The sequence below is a fragment of the Bactrocera tryoni genome, chromosome 3 (assembly GCF_016617805.1).
Source record: "Bactrocera tryoni isolate S06 chromosome 3, CSIRO_BtryS06_freeze2, whole genome shotgun sequence".
Classification (NCBI taxonomy): Eukaryota; Metazoa; Arthropoda; class Insecta; order Diptera; family Tephritidae; genus Bactrocera; species Bactrocera tryoni.
In genome coordinates this window covers 45,822,784-45,848,072 of record NC_052501.1, presented here as the reverse complement: position 1 = coordinate 45,848,072, position 25,289 = coordinate 45,822,784, and the positions used below count along the sequence as shown (strand labels likewise).

At 37.1% G+C, this 25,289-nt stretch overlaps 1 long non-coding RNA gene across 2 annotated transcripts; it reads right to left on the bottom strand.

Moving 5' to 3' along the window:
- Window positions 1–9,555: 9,555 nt before the first annotated feature.
- LOC120771860 lies at window positions 9,556–11,255 on the bottom strand. 2 transcript variants are annotated; one of them, XR_005705008.1, is made up of 4 exons: window positions 11,114–11,255; window positions 10,451–10,992; window positions 9,741–9,937; window positions 9,556–9,677 (listed from the first exon to the last, which is right to left on the bottom strand). It is a non-coding gene; the product is annotated as an uncharacterized LOC120771860 (long non-coding RNA). The 2 variants fall into 2 exon arrangements; XR_005705007.1 differs by having other exon boundaries at window positions 10,451–11,255.
- Window positions 11,256–25,289: the final 14,034 nt, after the last annotated feature.

The following is a 25,289-nucleotide window of genomic DNA, read 5'->3' as shown; positions in this document are numbered from 1 at the left end:
GAGGTTCCCTACTTAAAAAAAAACACAAATTGAAAATTTAATGGGGGAATATTTATTAACATTCGAAAGAACTTTCTTTGGCATTTATTTTCTTGAAGATTATCTCTTCAAATTTTGGCCGTGGCTACACCTCAGACGTTCCTTCCGTTGAGCTCTTGAATTTATTCAGGTTGCTCTTCGTACCAAATGCGGCAATTTTGCTTGTTGTTATATACCCATTGAGCCAGAAATGGGCCTCATCTTTGAACAAAATTTGGCTCGAAAACGAACTTTTCAAGAGCCCATAGAGCGGAGCGATGTCACTTGAGAAGGTCGAGCGGCTTCAGTTTTTGCACAAGCTCTAATTTGTACTCTTTCAATTTAAGATCACGACGAAAAATGCGCCACGGATCGTTCTATACGTCAGTTCGGGTTAATTTATTATTTATTGAATATTTTGTGAATGGCTAAGTTCAAAAAAGGCACAGTTGACATTGACAGACTACTGATATAGATCCCCGGTTCGACACGCACTGATTTCTTGCTATGGGGTTATTTGGATAGCAAAGTGCACATCAAGCTCAAAGTTAAAATCAATGCTATACCACCAGAGATGTTCCAAGAAATAATGGTGAATGCATCCGTTTAATTAATACATTATTAATAAGGCAAGCAAGTTGTAGAGATCCTAAAACCAGTTTTATTTTTATTCAAATTTATTGTAGAGAATATTATAATATGTTTGAAAAAAATGCGAGAAAAAACAAATTGGGATGTGAAAAATTATGTTTATGTCTTTATTCCTAATACTTCAAGCTTTTTAAGAGCTCTATGTTATTTGAGTAAATAATAATAACAATAGTAGAGACCGATCAGTAATTCCTTAGCGTATAAAAGAAATAGGGAAATTTTATGTCGTTGATGGTTGTGAAAAGTCGCATAAACTCTCGTTATCCGTAGTGAGTAAACATGGCATTGGTGACAGCTTTCTCATAAAAAATATTTCATGCAAGATACAATCCAAGCCGTCTTTTCTGATGCCCATATACAGTGGGGTTAGTTATCTCATTCAGCTTCAATTACACCGGTCAACAAAAAAAATATTTTTTTTTGGGTTTCTGTTCTCATGCTTGAATTCTGATTCTAGACATTGAAAAACACTTAAATATTAATCTTTAGTTCTTTAAGATTGCTTTGGGCTGATCTACATCGATAAGTATATTTGGGGTATAATACGACAGAGCTCATATGAGCATAAAAGAAATACAAAAAATATTCACTTTTAGACAGTAATTTCTTGTTATTTTACAATTATATATTGTTTATTGTTTATCACACATCTTGAATAAAAACGACTCTTGTATCTAAAAAAAAGTTTTCTAATTATAATCTATAGTGAAATTGTAGAAAAAATATAAAAATCATCGAAAAAAAATTACTCTAATTTCTACGAAAGCAAACTTGAACCGGAAAAAAATTTTTTTTTCCTTATTTTTGTCATAGGAGAAACTAAAATTTAACATGTAGATGTCAGACCCAAAAATCGTGTTGACCGGTGTTAATTGTCATTCAGTCGATGGATATTTGAGCTTTTGTCACAAATTCACCGTCTTAGACGTTTCCAGGGCGGTTGGGAGTATAACTCGTTAAACCAGATACATATATTCTTTTTTTCAAGAACTAGAGTCACCGTATAAAGCATCTAAGGCCTCTTTTACTTCACTGCCCGATTTCTTTTCCAAAAACAAGAACTTACTCAACGATCGATCTGATAAAATCCTCTACGAGTCCGATTTGGCTTTTGACAGTACAGGTTGTACAGGTAAAAGGTAGTAATATTACCTTGCGACAGTGGCATCATGATGTATTAACTTATCGGCGCATACTCATATGAAATTTATTATAAAATTAATTACAATTGGTACAATCATTATGTATAATGTCTGACCTTTCAAAATTTATAATATTGCTCCAAAGTATTCCAAGGGACTGGTTTTGATACAGACCTCTATACACTCACTCACACAGTTCTCTGGATGTCAATTCTGACTTTCTTTTCTTGGTAGTACATTTCATATATTCTGTCTTGATTGCTGTCGTGAGAACTCATTGTAGGTTAATGACTATATGATGTACATATGTGTATAAGTCATCGATATCTTTAAGCTGTCCTATACACATACTAACTCGTTATCTGCTTATTTTTATATTCTTGCAACATGTTGCTACAGAGAATTATGTATATATTAAGGGGTTACATACAGTTAGGATTTTCAAAAAATCGATTTTTGTGTTTTGCGTTTTCTTAATATACATACATATATGTATATGTATATCTGAGTATACACACACAAAATTTCTAGTCGATCCGACGAATATTTTCGAAGTTATAGACACATTAGTGAAGGCGCGCCGACTACATGTAAAGTGCTTTCAAAATTTTAAAATCGTTTTTCTCGAAACGGTGTTTTCAAAGTCGGTGAGCAAGATTTCTTAGAAACGGCTGAACCGATCGGTCTGAAATTTTTACACAAGCTTCTTAACGATATTTTTAGTAATTAATCGAAGGATTTCCCCATCCGATGAAAATTTCTTATTTTTATAAACAATTAAAGACCCGAATTTTGGTCGAAAATCGAACCTTTTGCTTTGAGTAGCCGCGATTTTGTCAAAAATTTTTTTTTGCTAATTTCTTCGATCAATCACTAGATTATTTATTATATTAATGAAATTTATTTGGTTTTTGCATTTTAGATGATCCAGTCCAGAGATATCGTGCTCACCGCAAGAGGCTTTTTTTTGCAGACCTCTGCAAAATTGGCAATATCAACCTTCCCGATAATTATTTTTGGCAATAAAAAATATGTGAATATAGTTTAAGGTTGTCATAATATACCTGCCAAGTTTCAAATCAATACACTAAATAGTTTGCTTAGAAAAAATTCTTGAAAAATGCCTTTTTTTCGACTTCCTAACTGTATATAACCTCTTAAAGAGACGGGATGAAATCATGGTGACTGTCTGTCCGTCTTTGCAAGCTGTAACTTGAGTAAATATTGAGATATAGTAATGAAACTTAGTACACGTTCACTTTGACAAAAAATGGAGTACCAGTTCGTAGATGGGAGTAATCAGACCACTGCCACGCCGACAAAACACCATTAAACGAAAGTAAGCACTAAATTATATATTAATATTAAAGGAGTTTTCAATAAAAGCGCTACCAAATTCTTTATTGCTGTGAAAGTATATTCGATGCCATTATGTATGGAACTCGATTTCTTTAGACCACCACGGGCACGCTTACAGAAGTCCAGCCGCTTAACCCAATTTTCGACGGTTTTCAAGCATAAATCGGCCGATACTGCTGCAACGATATTCGTATGAAGTTCATCAGTCGTCGCTGGCTTGTTCGCATAGACCATATACTTGACGTAGCCCCACAGGAAATAGTTTAACGGCGTCAAATACCACGATCGCGGCGGCCAATTGACTGGACCATTTTGTGAGGTAACACTTAAATTTTACCTCCGAAATGGTATGAGAGGGCTTTATAAGAGCCGGTGTCAAAATTGGCACCGCCAACATTTAGGGAAATCACATACATATATACATCGCGACTTCTTCGACTGATTTCAACGAAATTCGGTACATAATATTCCTCTGACATTACCATGTTATAGTGCGAAAGCGGACTAAAACCACGCCTTTTGTCCATATAATAAAATTTTAAATTATATTTTATTCTTTCACTTTCCAGTATACAAATTACGAAGCAACTATTGTAGTAATGAGATAAAGCTATGAACGAATAGTGCTTTTAAAGTATACCATCTTATGACTAAAAATTGTCCAAATCGAACTAAAACCGTTCAAGTTGAGTTCTATAGTTGATTTTTGACCGAAAATATCGGTCAATGTATGAGATATATAATATGTACTATATATAATTGAAATTCAAAGGAAATTCTTCCCTGATAATAACTAGTATATCGGTGTGTCAAAAATGGGTTGAATATGGTAAATATTTCCCTAAGTGCCTATACAAGGTGTGTTCCAAAGTAAACAGGACTTTTTAAATCTAGCTAAGATTCTAAGCTATCTATTGCTAAAATCGAGTTAATACCACTCGCAACTCTCATATACTACGATAATGATTTTCGTTGTTCTAACAAGTTTTTTGCGAACATGTCGGTGAGTGAGTATTATTTATGTATATAGAATATTGTTTCAAAATACCCATGTTCTCGGGTATACTTGAGTAATATCAAAATTAATACAATAAGCCTGATCCTTTCTCTGACCGCATATCCCATAAAATATTTTCGGGAAAACTTTAGAATACCGTCCCAGGCTTTCAGAAATAAAATGGGTATGGTTGATCTGAAGAAACTTCTCTATCCGGCCATACCCGTTTTATTTCCGAAATCCTGGGACGGTATTCTAAAGCCGACCCATATTTTAAGGAATTGACCTATACTTTGGTCTAAACCTAATATGCGTAATAAAATGAATTCCGATACTCTGGTTGACGTTTTCCACATCAAATAAAATGTATAAATATATTAAAAATAGCCTCCTCAGTCGAGTATTTTGTTTTTAATATAATTTTAGCTGACGTGAACTAAAATTAATACAAGCAAGAGTACAAAATGTTCGGTTGTACCCGAACTAAGCTCTTCCTTATGTTAACCTTACCTTTGAGTACGGCTAGCAAATTGATTAATCGATGGACATTTATTATTTATGTATGTATGCATATATATATGTAGATAAAAAGAACTAAATAAAAATTTAAATACTCGTTATTAATTTGGTTTCAATTTTGCGTGGGTAGGTATACATACGATCAGCTAAACATATTCATTATGCTGGTTGAAATAAAGGGTACTTTAGTAAGTCGAGAGGGTTAATATATACAGTAGTCTTCGAAGATCTATGATCAAAATTTTGTCGGCAATCTGAATGTACTGCTTTTAAGTGGAATAAAAAATCGTCTTCTGTTTGGTTTAAATCAAAAAAGGTTTCTATTATTGCTTGAAAAGTAGGAATTTCCTGTCTCCACCAGATTTAATGCCGGTAATCATACGGTTCTTATTAGCGGAACCGGAACGAAGACGTTTTTATGGGGACAATTACTTTTGTCGGAAATAAGGATCGATTTTGGTCCTAAAGACGGGTCATAAAAGCTGTTGAATGAGTGATTTTTGGATGGCTAATAGGATCTTCGGTTGTCCATAGTAATTTCCTTTGATTATCTATTAAATTTAGCGAATAATCTTTACAGCGTTGATTTTGCCTTCGTTTAGTGGTGTTCTTCGATACCGCCGAGGTAGCTGTCCTTGACCGTTTAGAAATCCAGGCTCATTCCATCGATCTGAAGCAAAGGGAACGCGATTTATCTGTGAGTTAGTTGTTGTTTCGCCTTTTAGACGACAAACAAAAGGTTCTCATAAGCGCGGGACTTACACTAGAAAACATTAATAGCGAGCCCAGCTTGCCCCAATTGAGAACCCCTATATATGATAAATGTTAGATTTTAAATGAACAACTGTAATTGGCTTTGGCTTTCATTTAAACTAGTAAAATTGATTACTTTGTTCAACGGTTTGGTCATTTGGTTTAGACAGAAGATTAAGTAGGGTACCTAGGCAACCTAATCAGAAACAAATTCAGCTGCGGAGCGATATAGAGAATACTTCAAAACTGTTAACGGCTAAAATGATGTCGACGGTAGAAAATTGAATAAATATCAAACTGACGCCACAGCTTGCTAGGTCGGTTGCTAAGTAGGTATTTACTTTGAGTATTCTTTTACAGTTGTAGTCATATTAATAGTAGACAGACATTGCAACATTATTTACGAAAATATAGTTGCAGTCGACCGAATTTATCCAATTATTGAAAATTGAGAAAGATTCTAATGAAGTTGATGAATGGAAGTTGCCTTTCTTGCAGTTCTAAATCCATATTTTTTATTAAATCTGGTAATTTAAAATTTTTTTCCAGCAATGCTACAGAATGCGCTCTGTCTATCCGTACCGTGACTAAAGACGATTTTTGGGAGATATAAAAAGTTTAGCTATGTGCCACACTCATGGAGAGAGTGTAGGGGAGTTTTTATACCGAAGGCAGATAGAAACAACCAAGCTTATCTTCCTTTCTGCTAAAAACTTTAGAGAAAATCTTAGACGTGCTCATTAGAGCAGCAGCGCCGCCCAGAAGCTTGTGCAAGACGCAACACGCATATACGAGAGGCAGATCAGTATAGACTGTACTCCATACACTGGTATTTAATATCGTAACGGCTCTTTAATATAAGGAATACGCTCTTGGAGCATTCCTGGAAATTTCTGGATCGTTCAACAACGTCTCTACAGAATCTATTCTGAATAGTCTTAAGTCAATAGGTCAAACTAAACATAGAAAAAGATGGTTGGCGTAAAAGTTTGTTAGCTGTGCGCAATATTCTAAACATTTATACGGACGGCTCGAAAATGGAGAATGGAGGTTACAGAGTCTGTTGAAATTCAAGCGAAGGAATTATAAAGAATGACTACTCCTCATGGACTTAGTAACTGAACTCCATCTGGTTTCGCAAAGGGCCAAAACTAGTCTATGCGTGGCTAATTGGCCTACTAGACTAACCTAACTAAACCTTTAGTGAATTTAAAAAGTACCAGCCAATTTTTTGACTAGGAAAGACTGTGTTGATTCATCATGAATATTGGAAAGAGATCGAAGGAGTGGCCAGTTAAAAAGAAGAAAAACGTTAACTTCGGTTGAACTTTATTCCAACTCGATTCTATTTTAATGGCCACCTACTGTAAGTGTCCACATGTGTCAGCTTAGATAAGTTTCTAAGCAAGACAAATTATATTACCAAAAAAATTTAAAATTTTTACTGTTGAACCGGTTCTTTGCTTCGTCGTCTATCTTCAGATTCTAAGATGCGAGTTTATTTAGCGCTCTTCCACACTAGCAGAGGCAAAAATTAAATTCAATGCTTAAAGTCCGCTTTTCATGAATGTTTTTTCTAACGTCTAATGCATTTTGATATATGGCGCAGCCAAAAGCCATGACGTCAAGCCAATAAACAGCAAACTGGCTTTAGTAGCGTCCATATTTCAACTGTCTAATAATTAGACTCTAATTTGTTTAGTTTTCGTCTAGAATTATAGAGTTATAGAATTATACAAGTATGTGTATGCATTTCGGAAAGTAGCATAAATTTATCGGAAACAAATGGAAAACTGTGGGCATTAAAATTAGAATGATGCAAGCTTCGGATATATGTACATATATATATATATATATATATGTATTGCAGATATATGTATATATGCATGTATTTATATACAAATAATACCAACGATAAGTCGCTGCATAAACTGTTGGTTGGTACGTTGTGTTTTGCAGCTTTTGAGTAAACGCTTTTTCTGTCTAATTACTTTGCGCTGCCTTTGTTTGGTATTTTTATGAGCTGTCAAGCTTCTCTTTTATTTATTTCGTTTTTTTTTGTATTTTCATTGCTGTTGTTCTTGCTGCTGCTGCTGACAGCATCTCTGATAAATGTCTAACCTTGAATCGTAATGAGCTTCAAATTATTAGATGCAAAGTATAAATATATACTACATATGGCTGAAAGTGTGCACATGTGTGCCTATAACTTAGGGCGATCCTTAAATATTTAAAGAAAATTTATATAGTCGCAGATATCACAAATAAATTGTAGGACCGTAAGAGGTGTCTTATAGGGGCTATAGGGGCTAACAAAAACCAACCAGCTTTTTCTTCAGTAGAAATGAATAATTAACTGTGTCTTTCTTCACACAGATGGATTGATTTTAGATAGAAACTTTTTAGAATAAATGTCTGTCAATTTTGAGGTATCTCTCCTAATTTCAATACTATATGTTTTTGGAAATTTTATTGATAATTATTCTACCCACGTAAAATATTTCTCAAGTACTTTTTTAATTAATATCAATTTTATGAGACTGAGTTTACTTTATTTACCTGTTTGATGTGACTTTTCAAAAAAGTGATCTGATATTTTTCTTTTAATTTTTCTATATTATAATTTTTCATGAAAGTGGCAGCATTAAGTTTTTTCTTAAAATTGAGCAATGTTCCTCAAAAACTTGAAAAAATTGTAAAGTGATAGCAACACTTTTGAAATTTTTGAGTTACAGGCTTCTAAAGTGAGCCGCTCGTTTCAGTCAGCTTTAGTAGTTTATTCTCTCCAACATTCATCACTGCAGACAGGGAGGAGGTTCTTAAACTCACTCTGAACTAGCATGGAAATACAGCTCTGATCTCAAACCGAAGGATCCTTGACGATCACTCCTTCTCTGAACAAAGGTATATCGTTCAGTCTAGTCGGAGAATATCCTCCCAGAAAGTTTTTTAGAAATCCTAGCAATACAAACTAAGAAGTGTATTGTAAGAGACTCCGACAAGCTCTTCCACGCGCCTGAGCTGGATTCGTTAGTGACCACAGACACTGTGGACGGGTGGGTCGAAGTCCTAGATACAGGTCAGTGCTCCGGTATCCTCTTATGTTCTACTAATAGATAGCTGGGCTTCGCGGGAGCTTGGACAACTCTGTACAACCATCGGTGCATGCGCTGTCTCAAAATCCTTTTGGCCAAAGATCGATGGCAAGAGAACTAATGATCTCTTTGGCCTCAGTAAGGCGGAGAGGCTAGCCTTTTGTGGGGGTTTTAACAGGCCATTGCCCTATTGGCATCCATGATGTAAGGCTGGGAATGTTACCAGACGCCATCTGCAGAAACTGTATGGAAGAAGACGAGGTGGAAACAACTCAACCTTTCCTTATTGACTGTGCCGCGCTTGGGAGGACAAGGCTTAAACCTTCTTCCTTCAGACAACCCACTGAACTGGCGGGTATTAAAATTAAACACCTGTGCAAATTTGTATTGGCCACTAAGCGTTTTGCTTATTTATGCATTCGAATACAGCAGTTCTTCTTTTCTATGGCTTCATGTGTGATCTCTCTAGATCAGCCATCTTACCTAACATAACCAAATCTAACCCTTTACTATATGCTTCATATTATAAATTCCTTACTTTAAGAGTAGTATACTGGTGGCAACATTCCAATCTCCGTTTTCGATTTAATCATCTATGGGATCCATATTAATTCATCGACGTCTTGAGTTAACTTTGTTAAAATCTTTAGAACTTAGCAGTAATGGAAACAGGCCTTCACATTTTAAGGACAACCCTACAATGCGGCTACACTCGAATCACGTTCTCAAGCAGATTACTCAACGCATCTATATGTCGTCAAACAATCACTGAGATGATGTAGGCGTATTAACACAAACAAATCTTGCTCTTCAATAGTTCAAGAGAACTTATAGAACTAATAGCTGACATGTTAGTTCGGGGAATTGGAATTATATAAATATTTTCAACCCTTTGTGGGTGCTTCACACTTAGTCTGGAAATCTTAAAGAAAATTTGGTCATTTTACATTGAAATACAATTTCCAGCAAAATCATATTGATTTCTTTCTATATATGGTATATTCAATTAATATTCACGATCTTAAGGTAAACAAATTTATTATCTGGTATTTAGAATTTTATTATCTGCCCCTTTTTCCAGTAATTAGTTTTTTCCAAAAAACTATGCTATAGTTGCCCGGGTGTGTTTCTGATGGTTACGCTCTACAGAGAGAACAATTTTATATTTCGGGATTAGAGAATAAAAGCACTTTACATGCTTTATACCAATTTTCGAATCACTTTTGCCACTCTGATTGAGGTATCTCCAAAACTTGTGTTCTTTACGCATCAACCGCCCCATCAAGTGTTGAAAAACGCTGACCTCTTAGTTAACTTTTTAAGAATGTACGGAGTTAATAGAAGTCATGCGGTGCCAAGTCAGGATGACGATGTAGCATTGGCATCAAGGACGTAGCCAGGATCTGAAATAGGGGGGAGGCAGCTATTAATTTAAAATTTTTTTTTAACTTACAAATTTTTATGCAAGTAGTAGACGTCTAGGATTTTCTGAAAATTTATTGATGATTTTTTTTCAATGAGCTGTTGATGTTCTTTCACAAATGTGCGATGAACGCTCATCAGACATAATCCAATAGTCTCTCTTCTCCCATCGTGCTCCGAAGCCAAGTTTTAACTCTCCTTAGCGTACTAAATGAACGCTCCACCGTTGCTGTAGTGCATGGTAATGTACATAATATTTTGAGAGCTTTTCGAATTGAAGGGTAAAATTCATGTGCTTGTTTGATCAATTCAACAACTTCAATTTCTCTTAATTCCATTTCTGATATAAAAATGTAACTTCCAGCTGAGGCTTTCGTCAACCAACTGAATAAAATTTTAAAACCTCTTAAAAAAAAAAATCTAATAATGAATAATAATGAAAATAATAATTTTTCAATCTGTAGGGGGGAGCAGTTGCCCACCCCTGCACCTACCTGGCTACGTCCTTGATAGGCATAGTGAAGAGTGATCCGTCTGCTCTTTTTTTCCTGATTTCTTGAAAAGCAACCGGCGAACAAATGGTTGTGTACCACTCTAAATTTATAGTAGCTGCAACATGTCCAGTTTTTCCAAAAAATAGGCGATCGTTTGCTTGGAAGTGCTTCATATAGAAACAACCTTTGTTGCTCATACGCCTATATCCACGATTCATCACCTGACACGATATCATAAGCATGTTTCTAGGTAGCGATATCGTGATCGACAAATTGTGTGAGATTCAACTTAAATTTTTTTACAGTCAAATGACCATGCAATATTGTATAAATACTATACTGGTCCGTCCCACTAATGACCACTGTAGCCTCTATCTCACGATAGATCACATGACTATCTGGCAATATTAATTTGGGTACAGCATCAATAATTTCCAGAACAACAGCTGATTTTGGATGACCTCCACGAAATTCGCCTTGGAATGATCTATGAGTTCGATTGAATTCACCATACCATCGATAAACACTGGTCTTTGATGGAACTTCATAGTTAAAAATTGAATTTAGTTCAACGATGCAAGTTAATTCACGTCGAAAATTGTAAAAATTAATATGTTTGCGATTTAATTCCATATTTTGGCCGAGATTAATATTTCAACTTACTGTAAACAACACAAATAGCGCTTGTATGTCAATGTATGTTGAGAGTTGTCAGATTGCAATACTAGGGTTGTCAAATCCCAAACTATAACGGACCCAGCATTCATTACTGCATAATATTCGACCGAATAGACCACGTCCAGTGAAGAAAATATAGCAGCCGTAGCTGAGAATATAAATGAAGACCGTGAAGAGTCGATAAGGCGCCGTTCGCAGCATATCGGACTGACGTACGGAACGACTTGGCGCATTTTACGTCGATATCTTATATTGATAGCTTTCAAAGTACAGCTTGTGAAAGAACTGAAGCCGCTCGACTTTCCCAAGCGGCATCGCTTCGCTGTAGGGGCTCTTGAAAATCCAACGTTTTCGAGCCAAATTTTTTTCAGCGACGAGGCTCATTTCTGGCACATACCCATTGTGCCAAGCGAAATTGCCGCATGTGGGACGAAGAGCAACCTAAAGAGATTCAAAAGCTGCCAGTTCATTCTGAATAAACAACGGTTTGGTGTGGTTTGGCCAATGGAAACGCAACCGTCAATGGCGACCGTTATCACACCATGATAACCGACTACGCGGTTCCCACGCACCACATCAATCAATGGATTTATTGAGAGATAATTCGGTGAGTAGATAATTTCATACTTTGGGCCATTCGTTTGGCCACCATGATCGTGTGATATCACACCGTTAGACTTTTTCTTGTGAGGATATGAAAAGTCTAAAGTCTACGCAATCACGTTTCGAATCGGGCCTTGGAGCAAAACATCGTGTCATTCGCCAGTTATCAGTCGAAATGTACGAACGAGTCATCGAAAATAGCACTCAATGGATGGACCATCTGAGACGTAACTGCGGCTAACATTTGAAAGAGATAATCTTCAAAAAATAAATGTTACAAAATGTTCTATCTTCTAGTTGTACCTACATTTTTTCTTTAAAAAAAGTAGGGAACCTTGAAATGGATCACCCCTTACAAGACAATCTATGTACGTATTTGTCAAGGTATCTTCAAGAAATTTGGCAGAGATTATTATCCAAGGCATCGCTACATTCTCCGAAGAAATTGTTCAGTCGAACAACTGTAGCAAATATGCAAGCTGTCATTCAAACTGACCGAACCAAATCAGCAGAAACATCTTTTTATACCTTTTTATGCTATGGAAATGAACCTGTAAAGGGTATTGCAGTTTTGTTGCAGCCGAAGCTAAAGTTTTTTCTTGTTTTGAATTGGGTGTACTCCAACTAAATGGGCAAAATTGAATGCCGGAAATCCTCTTATTCAGTCAAGGTTATCCTGAAAGAAGAATGATTTGTCCATAAATACTTCGCGGATAAAATTAGAGGATATGCAAATTTATAAATTTACAAAATTATATATTTGTATATAAATATCAAATGGTAAATATAAGTAAATAAAATTAATGTGAAATAGTGCTCAAAATTCATAAAATTTGAAGTCAGATTTGAGCCTGAAAAATTTACAAATGCTTATATTTACATAACCTACACACACACACACATACTAATTTTTATAAATTAAATTTATAAAGCTTAACTTTTTTCCTATAATTTTAATAAATATTACGTAGCATTTATAACATGTACCTATGTATGTATGTATGTATGTATGTATGTAGCGACGCTGCAGCAGCTCAACATGTCGTATGATAAACATGAACTTTGCATTCTAATTGCCGTTTTCAAGGTGAGATTCGCACAGTGCGCGGCGTACCAACTTAATTACCGCTGTTTAAATGCTTGTGACTGGCGTTTACTTTTAGCCAGCCGTTGCAGTCATGCAATATTTGCTTACAAATGTGTCTATATATACCTACATATGTATATCTATCGAAATTATAAGCAACACCATTACATTAGAGAGTCACATTCACACTGTCACTCCATAGTCACTGCTATGGAGGTTTACAGAATGCGCACAACTACAACGACACACAGAGTTATATTGGTAAATACATATACATATATTCACATGATCAATAATGGCAATTGGAACCATAAAATCCCTAGCGAGCGCAACAAATACGCGCGTCGACCAATGGCAGCTAGTTGGTTGGGTAACCTTGACTGAGTGGCAGCGCAGTTAGCTTAAGCACAGGTGAGTTTAAGCATTTTTACTTAATTTTTGTAAGTCTCTAATCGCTTATTGATTTAGTCGCTGCTTGGTCGGTGCATGCAGCTACTATGTGGCAAGATCGTTATAATCCGATGTTTGAGCCGACATTCGTCCGTAGTCATTAGATGCTGAAAGCTTTTAATTGACGCTTGAAATGCTTTATGCGTTGCCATCTGCCTTGAAATTTAGAAACCGTTCAAATTAATAAGGTCAAGAAATACTTTGACATTATACTACGTTTGAGAAAGCTCAGATTTGAAAGTTTTTCAATCTCGAGAACTTGCTAAAGAAATTCAAAAGTATAAATTTTTTCTCAATGATGACATGCCTTACCAAAAGGGTATCATATAACGGGAGATCCCAGTAGAGGTTCTCTTTTCAATTCATATTACGCCTGAGCCGCGTTAAGTTGTCATTTTAATTTTGTTCAGTATTGTTTGGCATTTCATCATGTAAAGACTTACGCCCGAACAACGTTTAAAAATTGTTTAACTTTATTACAAAAATTCACGTTCTGTAAAGGAAGTGGTTCGCGCGCTTCGCTTAACTTATGTTCATCATTTTCCGCTTACTGAGCGTCCTATTTACCACACCATCATCCATAATAAAGCTCAGCATTCATTGCTGGATAATATTCGATCGAATACACCACGTCCAGAACGCAGTTAAAAAAGTATAGCAGCCGTAGCTGAAAGTGTACACGAAGACCGTGGAGAGTCGATTCGGCGCCATTCGCAGTAACTCGGGCTAACATATGGAACGACTTGGGGTATTTTATGTCGAGATCTTAAGCTGAAAGTGTACAATATGTAAATACATCGGCTGTGGGGATACGTAAAGTCTAAAGTCTAAGCGGACAATCCCCGTTCGATTCAAGCCTTGGAGAAAAACATCACGCGTGTCATTCATCAGTTACAAGTCGAAGTGATCGAACGAGTCATCGAAAATTAGACTCAACGGATGGAGACGTAGTGGCGGTCAACATTTGAAAGACATAATCTTAAAAAAATAAATGCCAAAGAATGTTCTTTCGATGATAATAAACATTCCCCATTCAATTTGAAGTTTCTATGTTTTTTCTTTAAAAAAGTAGGGAACCTCCAAATGGATCGTTAGCAAAATAACAAAACTATATCTACCCTGTAAATTCTTTTATATTTCATTATTTCGAAAGCATGCCTAATAGCGCTCAAGTTAATGCTTTGTTTAAGATGATAAGCTAAATGGCAACTCTGTCCTTTTTATATCCTAATCATGGTATATTAAGAAACGTCGAAGAGCCTTAGTATGTACATATAAAAACAGGACTTAAAAAAACAGAACAGTAAACTTTTTGAATCTAGCGCTCCCTGGTTATACAGTGAGAATTTCATGACATTTCATCGATTGGAAGTGAAGTTATTGCATTTTAAGTGTCAGTATGTTTGTGTTACTGTCACTAACACTAAACCAACGCCAATATACGTAAGAGAGGAAAACTCTGGCGCTCTCGTTAAAATATTTACTGAACTTATCGGCAATAATAACTTTCATATAAATTGTCAAAATACCTAAATGAGAAAAAGATTAAATTCTACACTTATCAACTTAAAAGTGCGAAAGGCCTGCAAGTTGTTATTAAAGGTATTGAGCCAAGTGTTGAACCCATGGAAATCCACGAAGCACTTAAAGATCACGGTTTTAACCCTAAAAATGTTGTAAATATTTTTAATAAAAAGAAAATCCCACAGCCTATGTTCAAAGTTGAGTTAGAACCAGAAAACAAATAACTTGGAAAAAATTGTGTGCACCCCATTTACAAACTACAATATTTGCTACATCGTATGATCTCTGTGGAGGAACCGCATAAAAGAAATGGCCCTGTACAATGCACCAATTGTCAAGAGTATGGTCACACCAGGTCTTACTGCACACTTCGCGCTGTATGTGTAGCTTGTGGAGAGTTACATGATTCTTCTACTTGCACGTCAAACAAAAAAGACCCAAATGCAAAAAAGTGTGGAAACTGCGGTGGAAACCACACTGCAAACTACAGAGGATGTCCAGTCTACAAGGAGCTAAAAAACCGGATCAACCAACGTGTAGTCTCCGAACGCAATCATAATGTACCGAACTTTGTGTCCTCCAATGTGAATCCGCTGACAGCTCCATCAAAAACCGTCACGGGCGTATCGTTTGCAAACGTCCTAAAATCAGGCCTAGGAAAACCTACAACAACAGCAACAGCGAGTCCTATTGAGCCGCAAGAACAGCAGCCCCACGTTCAATCAGGTAATCAATCGAATATCGAAGCAATGATAGCGTCAATGCAAAATAGCATGATGAACTTCATAACATTCATGCAGAACACAATGCAAGAACTCATGAGAAATAAAAACACATTGCTGCAACTGCTTGCTAACCAAAATTCAAAATAATGAGCTCGCTTAAAATTGTTTTATGGAATGCAAATGGTATACCTCGCCATAAACTGGAACTGTCAAAATTTCTCAACGACAAGGAAATTGATATAATGCTCCTTGCAGAAACTCAGCTAACCAATAAATACAACTTTAATGTATCGGGATATACCTTCTATTGTACGAATCATCCAGATGGAAAGGCACATGGTGGAACTGGTATCTTAATCAGGAGTCGAATTAAACACCATTATTTAACTGGAATTGCTGAGAATTATTTGCAAGCAACATCAATATTCGTGCAGACAAATCAAGGTGACATTACTTTGTCCGCCGTTTATTGTCTCCCACGTTTCCCGATCACAGAAAAACAATTTATAGATTTCTTCAGCTCGCTGGGAGAGTGCTTTCTTGCTGCAGGTGATTATAACGCGAAACACCCTCACTGGGGTTCCCGGTTATGTAATCCTAAAGGCAAGCAATTGTATAACGCCCTTATATGTAAATCAAACAAACTGGACTACGTGTCTCCTGGAAAGCCTACATATTGGCCGACAGACCCGAAAAAGCTGCCAGATTTAATTGACTTCGCAGTAGCTAGGAAAATTCCTCATATCCTTATTACTGCTGAAACAATAGCAGACCTCTCATCAGACCACGCACCAGTTCTCTTAACTTTACGGCATCAGTCACACTATAAAGAGCTACCCTATATGCTCACGTCAAAAGCTACAAACTGGTTAAAGTACAAAAAATACATCAGCACACACATAAAACTCGAACCAAATTTAAATACACCGGTCGATATTGAAAACACCATCGCAGCATTCGAATCAACCATTATAACAGCCGCCAAAATTTCAACTCCTCAAAAAGGTTATATGGAAAACAAAAAGCGATGCGTAACTAATAGGGAAATTGAAATACTAGAATAACAAAAACGACGCCTACGAAGGGAGTGGCAGGTTCATAGATCACCAGCCTCAAAACAACTGTTGAAAGCGGCCACACATGCACTGACGAGAGCCCTCAGAAGCAAGGAACAGCGTGCGCAGTACCAGTATATTCAAAAGCTGTCACCGACTAGTACAAAGCACCCGTTGTGGAAAGCACATCAAACCCTAAGTTCGCCAATATGTAGAATGTGAAATGCCAATACGTGACAATAATGGCAAATGGGCTCGGAGTGATGCAGAAAAGTCAGCAACCTTCGCTGCTCATCTAAAAAATATCTTCCAGCCAAACCCAGGAACTAATGACTTTACACTTCCAACCGTACCTTATTTGATGGAATCTGAGCCAGTGAAATTCGTACCTGAAGAGATATCAAAAATAATTATGGAGAAATTGAAACCAAGAAAAGCTCCTGGGCACGACTTAATTACTCCAAAAATGATTATTGAGCTACCAAATTGTGCTATAATCTGTATATTTATGTTTTTCAATGCAATCACAAAACAAGCTCACTTTCCTCAACAATGGAAAAAGTCAACTATAGTGATGATACCTAAGCCTGGAAAGGACAAAACGCAGCCATCCTCCTATAGACCCATCAGCTTGTTATCGTGCATGTCGAAATTATTTGAAAGACTTCTTATGCTCCGCATTAAGCCATATCTTGAAACCCACAACATAATACCATCTCATCAATTTGGCTTCAGGGAAAAGCATGGAACGATCGAGCAAGTACATAGGATCACATCTGAAATTCGAACCGCCTTTGAAAAGGGGGAATATTGTTCTGCAATATTTCTTGACGTCGCGCAGGCTTTCGATCGATTATGGTTAGGTGGTCTTATGTACAAAATAAAAACGCTACTCCCGCAAAACACCCACGAACTGTTTAAGTCCTACCTTTATGATCGAAATTTTGTAGTTCGATGTAATACCACTACATCTGAAGCCCAAACGATTGAAGCTGGTGTACCACAAGGCAGTGTTCTTGGTCCAATGTTATATGTTTTATACACTTCAGATATCCCAGTATGCGACCGCTTGACTATGTCTACCTTTGCCGATGACACTGCAATAATCAGTCGCTCCAAGTGCCCAATTCATACAAATGCGCTCCTAGGAAATCATATTGAAGCTGTGGCCAACTGGCTCGCAAACTGGAGGATAAAGGTTAACGAGCAAAAATGTAAGCACGTTACATTTACCCTAAACAAGAGCAGCTGTTCGCCTTTGACACTGAACAACGTACAAATACCACAAAGCAATCATGTTAGGGGTCCATCTGGATAGGCGACTTACTTGGCGAAACCACATATAGGCTAAAAGAACTTACCTTAAGTTAAAGGCATGTTCTTTGCACTGGCTTATTAACTCTCGCTCAGCCCTGAGTCTGGAGTATAAAGTCATTATATACAACACTGTTTTAAAACCAATCTGGACCTATGGGTGTGAGCTGTGGGGCAACGCGAGTAGCAGCAACATCGAAATTCTTCGTCGTGCGCAATCAAAAATTCTTCGTACAATCACCGGAGCACCGTGGTATATCCGAAATGAGAACATCCAATGCGACTTAAGAATTCCCGACGTACGAACTGAAATACATAGAGCAACGAAGTGCGAAACCAACTAGCAAGATCGTTATTGCGTGTGAACAGGAGCTCAAGATTACGTAGAAACGACTTACCAGCCCAGACGTAATATATTTTAGGCCCAGTTTAAAATAATAATCACCCATGTAGGGTGTAAATTAAGTGAGTAGTTTAAGATTCGCAAACTTATTGTTAGGCTCTTAAGTAGGGTAGATTCAATAAATAATAGCAAAGTTAATAAAAAAAACAAATGTTTGTGTTATCGGTGCGAAAATGAGCTTCGTACAAAGAGCCAACATTAAATTTTGTTTTAAAATTGGTAAAACTTTTACTGAAACGTTTCAATTGGTGAAACAAGTACATGGCGATGATTGCCTATCCCGTAGCAGAGTGCACGAGTGCTTTCAACGTTTTCAAAGTGGTCGTGAGGACATAAATGACGATCAAAATCCGTGATCACCGGAAATTCCATCGAAACTGTGCGTGAATTCATCAAAAATCAGCCGAAATCATCATTGAAACTCATGGAAATGGAATTAAACATCAGGCACCGGCATACTGGCGGCCATACCGGCCAACGAGCTAAAACACCCGTCCGACATGCTTTTGGACCATGCAAAAAGCTGTATTGAAGCAGAAGGAGCCTATTTTGAATAAAATAAATTGAGTTTGCCGAAAAAACCATTTGTTCTGTTTTTTTAAAGACCTGTTTACTTTGGAACGCCCCTTGTATATTCATTTCTTGCTCGGTTTAGAACCTTCAATTCTTCATATGGCTTTTGGACAAACGGTTTATTTGAGTTTAGTCTTAACGTCAACTTAGTATTTTACACCTGTTACTGGGTTACGTGAGTAATTCGAGTATGTAAATTCAATTGACAAGTTTTAAAAAGTTCGAGTTATCGCTGTTGATAAAATTTTCGGGTGACAACCATACACCACGGGTACTCTGGTCCACTATCTCATTGTCCTCGATGCCTTTATGACGTGGCTACCAGCAAAAGTGAAGTCACTTGTTTTTGGCGACACTCTTTATTGCTGCCATGCCCTCCAAGACACTGCCGGCCGATATACGAAGCGAGGTTACAGCCTCTGCTTGAAATATACTACAGTAATCCGGCGGCTTAAAAGCTTGCCTTTTGTCTAACTCTGGACAATATATCTCCGAAACAACATTCATGCATTTTATCTCATTATTTTGATATTACAAACTAGATTCAAACACTACTGTACTATTTCATATACATATAACCTCGGCCGTTACAAAGCTTTAACTAGCTGCTCAAATCCCAAAATTCAAATCACATTTGTGTTCAAAACGTAAACATCAGCGTACCGCCGCCATGAATGCCGATCTTGCTAACCGATCGCCACCGAAAAGGTCATCAATATTGCGACCCTGTAATTAAGAATATGCCAATCAAATCTTATTACCAATTCACCAACAACGCGGGCACATCTGCGCTTAAGTATTTGATCGTAGCCGCCTGGCTGGGTACCGCTGTAAATAAAATTCGCCTCCATTCATTCGTATTTTAGGTAGCTTTAGCTGATGGATCAGTCACCTATTATAATTATGCGGTCACATAATCCTGTACAACAACAACGACAAAAAGCCACAATTAACATCTGTGTCGAACAAACAACGTTCGAATGTTGTTGGGATCGCTTGGCGTTTGGCATTTAGAAGAGCAGTTCACCTTGAAGTTTTTACGACGATCACACATACGAGCCGATACGACTACACATGTATGTGTGTGCATAGTCATTTGGACTTTTAATAAATTATACGTTTTGTGCAGGTAAAAACCGTATTTGTTGTATTAAATATATGTTTGCTGGCATGTGTGTATGTTTGTAGCTTACTTGTTTTGTGCAATGCAAAGAACGTTTGCTGAGTTGAAGGCATTATCTATCTAAGCCGCTTCGTCGAATACTCGCTCAAAAGCTTCGAAATTAGCGAGAAACAGAAAATACTCGTTTTTACCTGCAAATACTCGTATAATACAAGGTGCGTTCCAAAGTAAACAGGACTGTAAAAAAAACAGAAAAAATCGTTTGTTCGGCAAAATTTATTTTAATTTCAATTTATTTTACTCAAAATAGTCTCCTGCTTCAATACAGCTTTTTGCACGGTCCAAAAGCATGTCGAACGAGTGTTTTAGCTCGTTGGCCGGTATGGCCGCCAGTATGCCGGTGCAAGTCTTTTGAATGGCCTCTACATCTGCGTAACGCTTTCCTTTCATGGGCAAATGCATTTTTCCGGAAAGGAAGAAGTCGCACGTTGCCATATCAGGTGAATACGGGGAGTGGTTAATGGTTAAAATTTGATTTTTGGTCAAATAATCGTTCTTCGAATGTTGGATTCTGAGCAATTTTTGGTCGTCAGTCCATTTGTGCGGTACAAACCGTGCACACACCTTTCGTAAGCCCAAATGTTCAGTAAAAATGCGATAAATCGGTGTTTTGGAGATGTTCAATTCCATCTCCATGAATTTCAATGATGATTTCCGCTGATTTTTGATTCACGCACTGTATCGATGGAATTTCCGGTGATCACGGGGTTTGCTTGGCCCACATGTTGATCGTCATTTATGTCCTCACGACCACTTTGAAAACGTTGAAACCACTCGTGAACTCTGCTACGAGATAAGCAATCATCGCCATAAACTTGTTTCATCAATTGGAACGTTTCGGTAAAAATTTTACCAATTTTGAAACAAAATTTAATGTTGGCTCTTTGTTCGAAGCTCATTTTCGCACCGAGAACACAAACATACTGACACTTAATATGCAATAACTTCACTTACAATAAATGAAATGCCATGAAATTCTCACTGAAGAATCGATAAAGATAGCAGTTTCTAACGCACCAGTCAACATATAGATGGCGCCACCAGGGTGCGCTAAATTCAAAAAGATCTGTTTACTTTGGAACGAACCTTGTATATGTTCACAAAGATATGGCTGTATATACTTAGTCAAAGGGTACTTGTAATATAATAAGAATTGCCGTTTGTCACTTTTTTCTTGGCGTTTGCTTCGTATCATTAGCGTTGAGCTGAAATTTATGCGCGAATTTTTTTCCAAAAAATTAAACTCCCACGTTAGAAACTGGAAAATTAACATACGAATTGTTATGGGTTATGCGCCTCTAGCCGAGCTGCCGTAAATCTCGTACAAGGTTAAATCAATAAGTCAGAGTAATGTTTTAATAACTATTGCTATAGTTTTTCGGGGAACTTTAACTGCGTTTAGCTAAAAACAAGAACAAGAAAAAATGCAACTTTCGGTAGCACCGCAGCTATAATAACCTTCCCAGATGCAATGATACCTTAAAAAGAAAGTGATTAAATCGGATCACTATAGCATATAGTTACCATAGATCAAAGATTGTGCTCCGATCTGAATATTCTTTTCGGAGATTGCAGAGTTGGCTTGGGCAATAACCCATGTTATGTCGACTTAGTACAAAAGGGGTTTAAACCTGGCGAAAGGATGAAGCATTGGGATTGAGTTCAAGATCAAGCCTTCTAAGACGACCATCGTCCCGTTTACAAGACGTACGTCCCTGCCCGGTCTCAGGAACCTTACCTTTGGGGGCAGAGAGATAGAGATGACTAACATATTCAAATATCTTGGTCTCACGTTGAATTCCTCTCCCTGCGGTGGAAGGGTTAAAGTGACTAAAGTACTAATGGTGTGCAATCGACTAGCTGGTAAATTTTGGGGTTGCAAGCCAAGGATTATCAGGAAGTTGTACACCACGATCGTGCGACCGATAATCACGTATGGGGCGGTAGCGGTTGCGCTCCAACTAACAAGGATCCAACGACTTCCATGCATCTGCATGTCGGGTGCAATATGCACATGTCCGACAGCAGCACTTGAAGTCATACTTGAGCTCACACCACTTCCCTTAGTAATAGGTCAGGTAGCAAATCACACACTGTTCCAAATGACAGCAGAAGAGTGTGACAGAGGTAAAGAAATCTCATCTCATGCATATTGAATAAAATATCTAATCGACCTCCGTAGCGGACTGGCCACTGCAAGCTTAAGAAGCACTTATATAACATGGGACCAGCTTCTTGTGCAAATTACCAGTTCTGCGACGAGTAGCCTGAAACTCCAGAGCACTTGATAATTGCCTTCATAGCAGTCTGCAGAATTTATCAATAAGTACTCTGGGGCTAGGTGGGTCTTTGTGATATAAGGTCGCAGTACAATCCTCGTATGTTTATCTTATGTCGATTTTTGTGAAGATATATTATTGAAATTCAACATTTTTACTAAATTTACTAGGTTATCTTTTGACATTTTAATTGTCGATTATTTCCTCATTTAGTTTTCACCATTCAAAACCCTTTGATCAAAGACCAAACTCCACAAGCTTCTCATTATGCCCGTCCTACTATATGGTTCAGAGGCATGGACACTGACAACATCTCATGAGTTGGTCTTAGGAGTGCTCGAGAGAAAGTTTTTGCGGAAGATGGTCCTTTGTGCAATGGTAACGGCGAATACCGCAATCGACGGAACGATGAGCTGTACGAGATATACAACGACGTTGCCATAGTTCAGCGAATGAAAAAACGCGGCTGCGCTGGCTAGGTCACGTCGTTCGAATGGATGAAAATACTCAGCTATGAAGGTATTCAATTCAGTACCTGCCGACGGAAGCAGAGGATGAGAAAGACCTTCACTCCGATGGAGAGATCAGGTGGCTATACTTGATATTAGCGCCAACCAGCGAAGAAAAAAAGTGACTTGCAGTAAATAAAAAAACTCAAAACCCTTACTACTAAGCTAAACCGATTTCTTTATTCTAACATGTCTTTATATCTTCAAAGTAACCCTCAAGAGATTTCTAATTATGTTATGACTTTTTCTTCTTTTTGAAGATATTTGAACTTCGGAAATATACATATATAGAAACAGTTAGGTGATTAGCGATGTGTTAGAGTAACTTGGTAGACACCTTTTTGGCTCCTCTTCTCTGAAGATTTATTGAGTGGATTCATTAAAAATATTGAAAAAATCTTTTAAATGCTAACAACACTATTTCAAACTCTATTCCATACATTTTTTGAGATTATCGCCGACTTGTTATGAGTGACTGACCTTTGCCACTCAAATCTTACAAATATATATGAAATAAAACAATTTGTTAAGTATTGTATAGGCTCAGTAACGGTGTATAGCTTCCTTAACTGATTGATCCATATTTTTCCAATAATTTAATGGAATGCACACATTTTTCTTAATTGAAAGTCCGAAAATCTTAATAATTAGGGTGTCATAGGCTTATCAAACTATCCTCATAAACACACTCGTTTATGGTAGAATTAATCACATAATGTATGCTTGTTTATAGACTAGTAGCACTACGGTAGTTGGTTCGATGCCTACTTGAAATCAAATACGTGAAGTAATGGAAACATAATCAATATGCTGCACAATATTGAAGACAACATGGCAGATGAACGATAAAGTTCATAAAGAAGCTCCGCCCAAACCTGTCGAAATTTTGAGTTGTCAACTTCATACATTCATATATCCAATTCTTGTATGGACATATTTTACCGGATTTTGTGGTGAACTTTATTACCATCGTAGCTTTTATAGCATTTTTTCATTTAAATAATAAACAAATTAAAATATTTTGTATAGACTTGCGACAGAAGATATATAGACTGATAACAATTGACATTTTAATCTAGCCGTTATTAACGAGTTTTTCAAAATTATGATTTTTTTGGGTAAATGTTAAAATTTGAATAGTTTTTATAATTTAGTAATTTTTTGAAATGAGTCATTTATATTGTATCTACCAAGACCATAAGTAAATGAAAAGTTCTAAACTACTTTTAAATATCTGTCCGGAAATAGCCATTTTTTTGAAAATTGTAGGCATTAGTAATTAGACTATTACAATTCGCCGCTTTGAGCCTCCCACAAATTTGTTGAGACGGCTAATATCCGTTTCGACTATGTCTTCTGATTTGCCGAAGGTAAGGCCACCGAGATATTTCAGCCCCAGTCGTACAAAGGCTGGACAATGTAGGAGAGTGTAGTGCCTGAATGTTTCCAATTGCATGGATGCCTATTGGATAGTGCCCAGTATAGGCAAATAGTTCAACAGAGCTCCTGCATTCTACTCCAGGCCAAAGGGATCGCGCCTTCCCACTGGAGTTGGTTTTCGACCTGCTAAGCGCACTCGAGGTCGTCCCTTTGGCTAGCTCATAGGCTTTGCAGTTGCCAGCGATTTCGCGGCGACCAGGCATCCACCCGAGTCTACCACCACTTTGATTGCAGCTACTTCTGCCTCAAAACACTACACTGATCCGGTAGCCTAAAGCTAATATTAATGGACCAGTTTACATTGGTTTATAGAAGAAAAAATAAAAACGCAATTATATCTGCCAGATATACTATTTTTATATTCATACATGAAATGTGTAAAGAGATGTTTCACACACAACATATACATACATTCATATGTGCTTTTGTCTATTGCAAATACCTACGGATGAAGTTTACAGCTCTGATCTAATGAAGTTTTTTTCTATCATTTATTTTACAAAGCAGCTAGAGAATTCGCAATTAATAGAACCTCGCTTCACTTTGCTTTTGTACCTTTGTAAGTCGCTATAAAAGAGTATGTGTGGGTAATTTTCTCAACCACTCGTCCATAAAATGGCCGCATGAAATATTTTCCATTGTTGGCATTGTAGTGTAAAACTATTCTATGGAGGAAAATTGCTACGTTTGCTATTATCTAGCTTCGATCGATTCACTAACAGAATAACTACACTATTACTGAAAGAGAAAGCATTTGTTGTGTAATCTATTCTATGGTATATAGTACTCCAGAGAAGAGTGTGAAAGGGACGAGATAGACAGGGACTTAGGGCTCCAAACCAGATAATCGAGTGCGAGGTGGTGTTTTTCAGAAAAATTGGATGTTTACCAGACGTTTACCAGACCACTGCAGTATATTGCACCACCACTCTGCATTTAGACAAAAAAAAACAAGAAAAAACGTTAACTTCGGCTGCACCGAAGCTAATATACCCTTCACAGGTGCATTTCTTTTA